Source organism: Mus musculus, chromosome 1 (genome assembly GCF_000001635.26).
Source record: "Mus musculus strain C57BL/6J chromosome 1, GRCm38.p6 C57BL/6J".
NCBI classification, from domain to species: domain Eukaryota; kingdom Metazoa; phylum Chordata; class Mammalia; order Rodentia; family Muridae; genus Mus; species Mus musculus.
In genome coordinates, this window is record NC_000067.6 from 101,384,604 (window position 1) to 101,395,350 (window position 10,747).

Sequence of the window (10,747 nt, forward strand, 5' to 3'; positions counted from 1 at the left end):
TGGATCCCTGCATATGTCAATCACTAGATGGTCCATCCTTTCGTCACAGCTCCAAATTTTGTCTCTGTAACTCCTTCCATGGGTGTTTTGTTCCCATTTCTAAGAATGGGTAAAATGTCCACACTTTGGTCTTCGTTCTTCTTGAATTTCATGCGTTTGGCAAGTTGTATCTTATATCTTGGGTATCCTAAGTTTCTGGGCTAATATCCACTTATCAGTGAGTACATATTGTGCGAGTTCCTTTGTGTTTGGGTTAATTCACTCAGGATGATACCCTCCAGGTCCATCCATTTGCCTAGGAATTTCATAAATTCATTTTTTTTTAGTAGCTGAGTAGTATTCCATTTTTAACCAACCTTTACTTGAGGGGTTAAGAAGCTAAATTACATAAGGGGGGATATCAACTAAGTTTATATTGCATACAGATAGAGCTCAAAAATGTCATTCTTTTCAAAGATCTTTGGGAAAAATCCAAGACACCTCAGTAAGGACCAGTTTTTAATATCTGCATCGTTTGGACCATTTCTGCAAGAGTGTCAGTACATGGTGGACCACTGATAACAATCATAAACCAAGATTTACTAACAATCAGGTAAAACGTTTTGTTGTAAGTAATGAGAAGATACTGAGAAAAAAAATGAAATGTCTGCTTCAGCTTTGTAAGTACTTTGATTGAGAGAAATGTAAAGAGCCCTAAAAATGCACAAAGGAAAAGGTTGGAGAAATGGGTCAGCAGGAAATACCCCTTCCTGTGCTTAAAACGGACACAGGCTTTATTCCTAGTAAATATTCTAGGGGACTGAATATAATCTTCCAGTCTCCAGAAGCACAGGCTTGCATGAAGGAACACTAATACACATACAATAAAAGTGAATATTTTAATTGTAAAAAAGAAATGCTGTATTTATGATGGAAGTATTATGTGAATAACGGTGAATATGCCTCGACCTCATCAAGAGAAGCAGAGAATGAAAAATCTCACGTTTACCTTACAACTCAATATTTTTCTTTTTTTGGAGGACAGTGAAGGTATATTTGGAATGTCTGTAAAATTTCAAAGACAACTTGCAGGAGTCACTTTTTTTTCTAGAATTCTGGTCTTGCGGATCCAACTGAATCATGGGGCTCAAGTGATACAAGAAAATTGAAAGAGCACCTATATATTATCAGACCACCATGCATTAAAGTTCAATTTCAATGACAACAGAAACATTGGAAAGCTTAAACACTATTGGAAACAGAATAACTTTCAGTTGCTTTGTGGCAGCAGTAGCAGAGGTAGATGGTGGCCGCCTTAGCTATTTATCAAGCGGGGTCTGCACCGGCCTTCGGGCTGGAGGCTCTCATCCCAGACTGGAAAAACCGAGAAGTCTCCACAGGGATGTGCAGTTTAATGGGGGCATGGTTCTAGGAGCAGACTCTAGAACAACCACTGGGTCCTACATCGCCAATCGAGTGACGGACAAGCTGACCCCTATTCACGATTACATCTTCTGCTGCCGCTCAGGCTCAGCCGCTGATACCCAAGCAGTGGCGGATGCTGTCACTTACCAGCTTGGTTTCCACAGTATTGAACTGAACGTGCCTCCACTAGTCCACACAGCCGCCAGTCTCTTTAAGGCGATGTGATACAGATACAGAGAAGATCTGATGGCAGGAATCATCATTGCAGGCTGGGACCCTCAAGAAGGAGGGCAGGTGTACACTGTTCCCATGGGGGGATATGATGGTAAGACAGTCCTTTGCCATCTGAGGCTCCATGCGCTCATACATCTATGGCTATGTTGATGCTGTCTATTGGGAAGGCATGACCAAGGACGAATGTCTGCAGTTCACTGCCAATGCTCTGGCTTTGGCCTTGGAATGTGACGGCTCCAGTGGAGGAGTGATCCGCTTGGCAGCCATTCAGGAGTCAGGGGTACAGCGGCAGGTGCTTTTGGGAGACCAGATCCCCATGTTCACCATTGCCACGTTGCCTCCTCCCTGAGGTCTGGTGTTCTAGGGTGTAGTAAAGGATGTCCATACCGACGCAAAAGCTAATAAACAGTTTGTTAAAGAGAAAAAGGAAAAAAGAAAAAAAGAAAAAAAAAGGAATAACTTTCTACTCAAGGACCTCTAAGTCACAGAAGTAAAGAAAGAAATTAAAAGCTTTTTAGAGTTCAATGAAAATAAAGACACAACATATTCAAATTTATGGGAAAATATGAAATCATTGAAAATTTATGGCATTATGTGCCTCCATAAAGAAGTTAGAATATTCTCATATCAGCAATTTGAAACTACACCTGATTATTTTATATTGTTGTTCCAGAGCAAGTGTCTCTAGCTGCATATGTAGCAGAAGATCACTGGGAAGAGAGGCCCCTTGGTCTTGCAAACTTTATATGCCCCAGTACAGGGGAATGCCAGGGCCAAGAAGTGGGAGTGGGTGGGTAGGGGAGTGGGGGTGGGTTGGGGGGGAGGGTATAGGAAACTTTTGGGATAGCATTTGAAATGTAAATAAAGAAAATATCTAATAAAAAATAAAATCCCAAATCTCTTTAAAAAAAAAAAAAGAAAAGAAAAGAAAAGAAAAGAAAAGAAAAGAAAAGAAAAGTACACCTAAAAGCTCTTGGTGGAAAAAAAGAGAAGCAAGCACACCAGAAAGGCCATGGAAGACAGGAATTACTCAAAATCAGGGCAGAAAACAATGTGTTAGATACAAAGAAGCTGTTACAAAGAATCTGTGAAACTAAGAGCTAATTCCTTAAGAAAAATCAACAAGATAGAGAAACCTGTTGCCAAACTAACCAAGAGGCCAAAGTGAGTATCCAAATAAACAAAATTATTTATGAAAAGTGATACATAAAAACTGACACTGACTGTTATGATCTTGATTGTCACACAGCTTCAGAATGAGCATACCAGGCCAAACAGTTCCATATGGGGTTTATTGAGAAAGAGAGGGGCAAGGTGGTGGTGGAAAGAGAGAGAGAGAGAGAGAGAGAGAGAGAGAGAGAGAGAGAGAGAGAGATTAGAGGGGGGCCTTTCTTTATATATGGATGATGTTTTAATCACAGATAAAGGTGGGAGGTGAGCCAAGAAGATTCTGGGAATATGGTAATATGGTGGCTATTTCCTTGGCAACAGCTGTGTGGGTCTCGCCTACATGATGTCACAGGTTTCAGAGGTACTGATACCAACACTGAGGAAGTTCAAAGAATAAGTAGGTCTTACTCCAAAAATCAATACTCAACAAAATTAGAAAATCTTAATGTAATGATCAATTTTCTAGGCAGAAACAACTTACCAAAGTCAACTCAAGATCAGGTAAACTATTTAAACAGCCCCACAGACCCTAAAGAAACAGAAGCTCAGGATCAGGTAGTTTTGGTGCAGAATTCTACCAGACATTCCAAGAATATCTAAATCCAATATTCCTCAAAATATTCCACAAAATAGGAACTGAAGTAACACTGCTAAATTCATACTGAGTCTGCAGTCACCCTGATATCTAAACCACACAAAGACTCAACACAGAAAGAACTCCAGACAGATTTCTCTTATGAACATTGGTGCAGAAATTCTCAATAAAATACTTGCAAACCAAATCCAGAAAGACATCATCCATCAAGATCAAGTAGACTTCATCCCATTGATGTAGGATGGTTCAGTATTTTAAAATCCATTAATGTAATCTGTCATATAATCAAATGAATAAAAAATAATCAAATCATATGATTATCTCATTATACTGAAAAAGCCTTTTATAAAATTCAACACCTCTTCATGTTTAAGGTATTAGGGAAATTGAGGATATCTTGCACATACATAAACATAATCAAAGTAATATACATTAAGCCAATAGGCAATATCAACCTAAATGGAGAGAAACTTAAAACATTTCCACTAACTTAAAGGACAAGAAAAGGCTGCCCACTCACTCCTTATCTTTTCAATATGGTACTTGAAGTTTTATCCAGAGAGATAAGGAAACTTAGGAAGATCAAGGAGATACAAATTGAAAAGGAAGAAATCAAAGTATCACTACTTGTAGATTATATGATAGCATACATAAACAATCCCAAAAATTCAACCAGAGAACTCCTACAGCTGATAAAAAGCTTCAACAATGTGGCTGCATACAAAATTAGCTCAAAGAAATAAGTAGCCTTCCTTCATCCAAATGATAAATGGGTTGAAAAAGAAATTATGGAAACAACACCCTTTATTGTTGTTACCCTGAAGAAAGAAGTTGAAGAAGACATCAGATGATCGAAAGAGGTCTCATGTTCAGGTATAGATAGGACTAATATAATGAAAATAACCATCCTACTAAAAGCAATATACTCATTCAAAACAATCTCCATTACAAGTCCAACACAATTTTTTTCTAGACATTGAAGAAGCAATTCTCAATTTCATATTGAAAAACAATAAACTCAGGATATAAAAAACAATCCTTAGCAATAAAAGAACATTGGGAAGAATCACCATCATTGAGCTCAAGCTGTAATCTAATATAGAGCAATAGAGATAAAAACTGCATTGTATTGGTACAGAAACAGTCATGTTGATCACTGGAATCAAGCTGAAGACCCAGAAATAAACCCACTCACCTATGGAAACTTGAGTTCTGATAAAGAAACTGAATCCATAAAATGGAAAAATGAAAGCATCTTCAACAAACCATGCTGGACTAATTGGATATGTACAAGTATTAGAATGAAAATAGATCCATATTTATGGCCCTGTGTAAAACCCAAGTCCAAATGTATTAAGAACCTCGATATAAAATGTGATACACTAAATCTCATAGAAGAGAAAGTGGGAAATACCCATGAACACATTGGAGCATGAGACAATTTTTTGAACTGAACACCCATGGCTCAGGTTCTAACATCAACAATTGATAAATGGGACCTCATGAAACTGAAAAGCTTCTGTAAAACAAAGCTCATTATCAATAGAACAAATTAGCAACCTACAGACTGGGAAACAATCTTTAACCATCTCTATATCTGAGAGAGGGCTAATATCCAAAATTCACAAGGAATTCAAGAAATTAGACAACAACAACCCAAATAATCCAATTAAAAATGGATTACAGAACTAAACATCAAATTCTCAACACAGGAATCTAGAATGTTCTATAAGCGCTTAAAGAAATGTTCAACATCCTTAGTCATAAATAAAATGCAAATCAAAACAACTCTGAAGTTCCATTTTACAAACATCAGAATGGCTAACATCCAAAAGCCCAAGAAATAGCACATACTGGCAAGGATATGGGGCAAAGGGAACACTCCTCCATTGCTGGATGTGTGCAAATTTGTACAACCACTTTGGAAAGAAATTGGCATTTTCTCACAATTGGGATGCATTTTACCTCAAGACCAAGCTATTCTACTCTTGGATATATACCTAAAAGATGCTCCAACATTCCACAATGATACTTGCACAATACCATTCACAACAGCTTTATTGGTAATAGCCAGAAACTGGAAGTTCCTAGATGTTCCTCAACTGCAGAATGGATAAAGAAAACATGATACATCTACACAATGCAATACTATTCAATCATAAATTCCAAGATATCATATATATTTTAGGCACATGGATGAAACTTGTGAATAACATCTCAATGAGATAACCCAGTCTTAAAAGAACATCAGTGGTATCTACTTACTTATAAGTAGGTGTTAACCATAAAATGCAGTACCATGTTACATTACACAGACCCGAAGAAACTAAACAAAAAGGAAAGCTCAAGCAAGGAAGGTTGAATCTCACTTTGATGGGGGAATAAAATAATCATAAGAGGCCAAGGGAGAGAGGTTAATGGAAGGGAGGGGGAATCTATAAAGAAATAGAGGATTCAGGAGCAGGTGTGTGGAAGGACAGGAGAGATGGATATATGGACATAAAAATGAATGGAGATCTGCAACTGACCAGTATAAGGAGGTGGGGCAGGGACATCCCAAGAATAAGACAGACACCTGGGATAAGGGAGACAAAGGAATCAATGGAGTTGACCTAAGCTGTGACTCACTACAATGGGGATAAGGAACCTACCTCCTGTATACAGACAGGAACCCCAGTGAAGCAATAGAAGCACCAACTCAACCACAAAACTTTCAACCTAAAATTTATACTCTCTACAAAAACATGCAGGCATAGGGTAGGGAGCAGAAGTTGAGAGAATGGCCACCTTATAACTGATCCAACTAGAGACTCATCCCGTGGGCAAGCCACATTTCTTAACACAAGTATACTTTTATATGCTTGAAGATAGGACATGTTGTCCACTGAGAGGCCCCACTCAGCTGCAGATTCAGACAGATACAGACACCTACAGCCAAAGAGTGGATGGTGCTGAGACACACTTATGAAAGAATAGGAGGGAGGATTTCAGGCATGAAAAGGATAGAAATTTCACAGGAAGTCTAACAGAATCAATTAACCTGGACCCTTGGGACTCTCAAAGGCTGATCAACCAACCAAAGAACACACACGGGTTAGATCTAGGTCTCCAAGCTTACATGTAGGATATGTACAGCTTGACCTTCATATGGGTCCTAAAAAATTGGAGCAGGGGGTTCTCCTAAAACCTGTTATCTGTACATGGGATACATTCTACTAACTCGTCTGCCTTCTCTGGCCTCAGTGGAAGAGGAAACACCTAACCTCAGAGAGACTAGAAGTATTAGGGCTGAGTGATTGGGAGGGGTAATACACAGAGAGACCCCCACTGGCTCAAAGCAGAAGAGGAGAGAGAATGGAGAATGAATACTAAGAGGCAGTGACTTGGAGGAGGGCATTGAGGTGGATGGAAAGTGAATAATTAAAAAAGAGAAATTAAATTTAAAAAATGACTCACACTTAATTGTGAGGGCAAGCTAACAGGCCATGTTCTGCTCTATATAGATTTCTGAAGATCACCAGACAGGTCAGTTCACACAGACAAAAGTTACATATATATATATATGCATATGCATGTGTATATGTATATGTGTATGTGTATGTGTATGTGTATGTGTATGTGTATGTGTATGTGTATGTGTATGTGTATGTGTATGTATATGTATGTATGAATTTAATAATCACCCTAGATTCCCTTTTTATTTTCCCACCAATCAGCATTCTTTGACTTTAACCTCTTTACTCCTAGGAAAAGACAGCAGGCATATTATTCTTCACATTGCAAATGAATTTAGATTTCTGCCTGCCTTTGTAAACACAAACAACAAGTTAGCTGGGAGGGATCTGTGTCTGACATCACCATTCCCCCCACCGGTGAGCCTAAACTTACTCTGTTTCAAACTGACCTTGAACTCAGGAATCTGCCTGTCTTTGTAAGCACAATCAATAAATTTAGCTGGGTGGGCTCTTGCCTTGTGATCATCACTGCTGAAATATCTTTATCTCCTTCCTTAACATATTTCTGACAAGCTGGTTAATAGTGCAGGCACCTCTGTACTTTTAGCTCCATGAAATTCTTTATACAGCCACATCCTTATATTTTGCATAGTTAACAAATTATATATATTTTGAACTCATGTTATCAGAGTTCTTTCCCACAACCTTAAGAACTGTCCTGAAGGTCTCAGCATGTAGCATTTTTTTCTGAGATATTAGACACATCTTTACCTCAACAACTCATTCTGTTTCTAATTATCATTAAGTCATTAACTGGGGCAGGAAGAATATTCTATAATAACCTTGGCAGGGAAAATGAATGTATTTTTATAGAAACAAGCCTCACATTCAGCAGCCATCAACACTAGTGAAGGCCTGAGTCCTGGAGGCTCTGTTCCAGAGGTATGATCCATGTCAGGTATTCCCTTTCATGACCATGCAGGATCCAGCAGAAGCTGGATCTCAGGAATTCTGTGATTCCATAACCATTAACAGTTTTCTGAGTTTCCATGTAAGCAAACATGATTAGAAGGACAACCTTGTGTACAGATTCCTAAGTTTTATAATGTGAAAGTTGATTCTACAACCAAGATATTATCACCTCTTTACACATTTCTGATACTCTTGGACACATGGTATCAAAACATATTACTGGCTGAAAGAGAGGGCGTGGTGGCACACACCTTTAATCCCAGCACTCGGGAGGCAGAGGCAGGTGGATTTCTGAGTTCGAGGCCAGCCTGGTCTACAAAGTGAGTTGATGCTATTCCAGTAGACAAGTGTTTGGCTGCTAGCATCCACATAATATGGCTCACAATCTGTTGTAATTCCAGCTACATGAGAAGAAATGGCCCATTCTGATCTCAACATGTACTTACATGTATGTGTACAATAGTTTAGCATCTCAACACATGTATGATCATTATTTAGAATGACTCACTCAAATAAGATGCTTACATCTTACAACTAAGCTATACTATACCATCCTATACAATAGGATGTTGGCTCCAATCATAACACCAAAAGAGTTTCCAAGTGATTAATCTGTTTTGTAATTGTTAGGGCAGAACACAGTGTTTTTAATGGACTCATCTCTGCATTTTAGCTGCTTTGTGTTAAACTGAGACAATAGTGTAAAGAGTCAGAAAGGTATGCAACTGTGATGGCACTGATGTGAAGTGAAGTAAGAATTTAACTCTGTAGGAAGTCCATGTTGTACTGGATCCAAGTGGTCACTAAATAGACAAGAGCTCACAGGGCACCTCTTTTTTATTTTATTTTTTTCTTTTTTCTGGATTTTTGAGACAGGGTCTCTCTGCATAGCCCTGGCTGTCCTGGAACTCACTTTGTAGACCAGGCTAGCCTCAAACTCAGAAATCTGCCTGCCTCTGCCTCCTGAGTGCTGAGATTAAAGGCACTATACCACCACACCCAGCAAAGGGCAACTTTTTAAATTCTTTAAGCAATATGCTGGATAGTTTCCCCTGTAGATGACTATGATACACAATTTTGGCAGATGCCATTTCAATTAAAAACTTTTTTGGCGTTTCTCTGCCATTCGGTATTCCTCAGGTGAGAATAAGATACAATTTGCTAAACACATGAAACTCAAGAAGAATGAAGACTGAAGTGTGGACACTATGCCCCTCCTTAGAACTGGGAACAAAACACCCATGGAAGGAGTTACAGAGACAAAGTTTGGAGCTGAGATGAAAGGATGGACCATGTAGAGACTGCCATATCCAGGGATCCACCCCATAATCAGCATCCAAACGTTGACACCATTGCATACACTAGCAAGATTTTATTAAAAGGACCCAGATGTAGCTGTCTCTTGTGAGACTATGCCGGGGCCTAGCAAACACAGAAGTGGATGCTCACAGTCAGCTAATGGATGGATCACAGGGCTCCCAATGGAGGAGCTAGAGAAAGTAACCAAGGAGCTAAAGGGATCTGCATCCCTATAGGTGGAACAACATTATGAACTAACCAGTATCCCGGAGCTCTTGACTCTAGCTGCATATATATCAAAAGATGGCCTAGTCGGCCATCACTGGAAAGAGAGGCCCATTGGACTTGCAAACTTTATATGCCCCAGTATAGGGGAACGCCAGGGCCAAAAAGGGGGAGTGGGTGGGCAGGGGAGTGGGGGTGGGTGGGTATGGGGGACTTTTGGTATAGCATTGGAAATGTAAATGAGCTAAATACCTAATAAAAAATGGAAAAAAAACTTTTTTGGCAGCCTTATGGCATAGCTATAATTATTATTTAGGGATTATTATTAATGCCTAAATAATAATTATTATTAGGGATTATTATTCCCTAATATATCACTCATATACTTTTCCAACATGGAGAATTATGAAGAAAACTGGCTCTTCAATTTAATATTCTTTCATACAGTAGCAAATTGACTCTTTTTCAAAACAAAACAAAACAAAACAAAAACCACAATTCTTTCTACCAAATTCTATACCAAATCCAAATTTCCAAGGCAAGATTTCATTTACAACATTTCAACAATAGCATTTATTCACTCCGATGAAGAAAGCAAGAACTTATAAACTTCACAATTTTCTCTGACTCTGCTTCCATATTTATAGGTTTCCACCACAACCTTTGCAGCTATGGAGATGCCAAGATTAGAACACTGGCCTTTCATACATGCATATGATACTAGCTGAATTAAGTATGGCATTTATCTCAAGTGATATCCTGAACTAAATCTACTAAATGTCACTTCAGAACAGGGAATTTGGCTCTGTTGATAACATGTATTTGATTTATTAATGAGAGGAGTTGTATTTGTTTCTATCATCAGTATAAAATGTTAGTTTTGTTGGGGCACATCGATTATCCTGCCAATGGTCAGACAGGAGGGAGAAATGGCAGGTGCCTAGATACTGATGGGCTAGGCATTGTAGCCTATAAACTGGTGAAGTTCTAAGGTATTAAAAGAAGCTACCATAGATAAATACTGAAAGAAACATGAGAACTGACACCCAAAGTTCTCCTCTGATCTCCACTATATACTGTACTATACAAATAGAACCAAACTGATGGGCACCAGGTTCAGAGACTGGGTCTATCTTTTTTTTTTTTTTTAACTTTCTATTTTCCTCTATTTCAAGATAATATATAGTATCACAAGTCTGTTTGCTTTCTTACTACAGCCCTTAAGCACAAAGAGATACTCCTGTCAAATAAACCCTTCCCAGTATCACTTTTAAGTTGTTAATCGACTGGGTCTATCTTAAGAAATGAAGTGAAGCATGGTTGAAGAAGTCATCGGATATTCATTCTTGTCAGGCAACAGGCAAACAGAAACACACACACAAAATCACACACA

General features: G+C 38.6%; 1 pseudogene; it reads left to right on the forward strand.

Moving 5' to 3' along the window:
* On the forward strand, positions 1,247–2,060 carry Psmb6-ps2 (proteasome (prosome, macropain) subunit, beta type 6, pseudogene 2; annotated as a pseudogene).